Source organism: Trypanosoma cruzi, assembly GCF_000209065.1.
Source record: "Trypanosoma cruzi strain CL Brener chromosome Unknown tcruzi_1047053448551, whole genome shotgun sequence".
Taxonomy (NCBI): Eukaryota; Euglenozoa; class Kinetoplastea; order Trypanosomatida; family Trypanosomatidae; genus Trypanosoma; species Trypanosoma cruzi.
In genome coordinates, this window is record NW_899943.1 from 1 (window position 1) to 898 (window position 898).

The 898-nt window shown below is 60.5% G+C and overlaps 4 non-coding genes across 4 annotated transcripts, besides 1 other annotated feature; all 4 read left to right on the plus strand.

Moving 5' to 3' along the window:
• Nucleotides 1-136: 136 nt before the first annotated feature.
• Nucleotides 137-208, plus strand: Tc00.1047053448551.10. The gene has a single exon (XR_008254514.1). It is a non-coding gene; the product is annotated as an H/ACA snoRNA, TC11C4H3 (small nucleolar RNA).
• Nucleotides 209-314: 106 nt separating this feature from the next.
• Nucleotides 315-411, plus strand: Tc00.1047053448551.20. The gene has a single exon (XR_008254515.1). It is a non-coding gene; the product is annotated as a C/D small nucleolar RNA (snoRNA), TB11C4C1 (small nucleolar RNA).
• Nucleotides 412-416: 5 nt separating this feature from the next.
• Nucleotides 417-453: a microsatellite.
• Nucleotides 454-520: 67 nt separating this feature from the next.
• Nucleotides 521-607, plus strand: Tc00.1047053448551.30. The gene has a single exon (XR_008254516.1). It is a non-coding gene; the product is annotated as a C/D small nucleolar RNA (snoRNA), TB11C4C2 (small nucleolar RNA).
• A 201-nt stretch (nt 608-808) lies between these two features.
• Tc00.1047053448551.40 lies at nt 809-898 on the plus strand. Its single transcript, XR_008254517.1, has one exon. It is a non-coding gene; the product is annotated as a C/D small nucleolar RNA (snoRNA), TB11C4C3 (small nucleolar RNA).

Here is an 898-nt window from a genome sequence, read left to right on the forward strand (position 1 = left end):
GCCCGCCGCAACTTTGCCGGGTGGCCCCCGCGCCTCCCCTTGCATGCCAGGAAAGGCGCGTCTTGAGACCCACCGCTCCGTGACGCTGGGCGCTTGGGTGCATCGGCGCCCCGAGAAAGAGACACGCCGGTCGTGAAGCGCAGCGACCCTTGGGCCGGTGGCGCGCTGTCGGTGCCGCGCGTGGCGCCACTGCCCGGTTGCGCGAGAGTTTGCGGTGACGGTGCGCGCGTCGAGGCTCCCTCCCCAGTTCGGGAAACGATGGGAAAAAACAAAACCAAAGAGGACGCGCACGGGTGAGAGATGCGGCTGCGACGCGTGATGAAATTCCACAGTTTCCTGTCAGTCTGACGACGAAAACGCGTGAGGACGCAATTCCCGACTCAGCTCACACTGAAGTGCTTTGCTTTACACCCCCATCTTTCTTTTTTTTTCTTTTTCTTTTTTTCTTTCTTTGTCCCTCTGCTCTCGCTGCGCGGTTTTGCGGCCCAGCGACGCGCACGCCCGCACACACACACACGCGCTACGATGGAGACATGTTGTTCGAGGTCCAAACAGTTTGAGCGACGCATTGAGAACGGAACAATAAAAATCACCTTTCGGCTGAGCGCCCGCTCCCCTCCCTCCCACTTCCTGCTATTGTTGTCGTTTTTCTTTCTTGCGCAACGGCGCGCACGTAACATCCTGCCCTGTCTGGCGCCCTGCCTGTGCAAACGGTTGGTGGCGGGCCCGCCCGAAAGCGCAAGAGAGAGAAAGAGAAAGAGAGGGCCGAATTGCCCGGAGGTGGGTTGTGGTGGGCGCACGCCGCTGCTGATGGAAGCAACCAACTCTTGTGCGCGAGGGCGCGTGGCCCCGTGAACGCGCTTGCGTGATGGCCAAAAACAAACTCAACAGGTCTGAC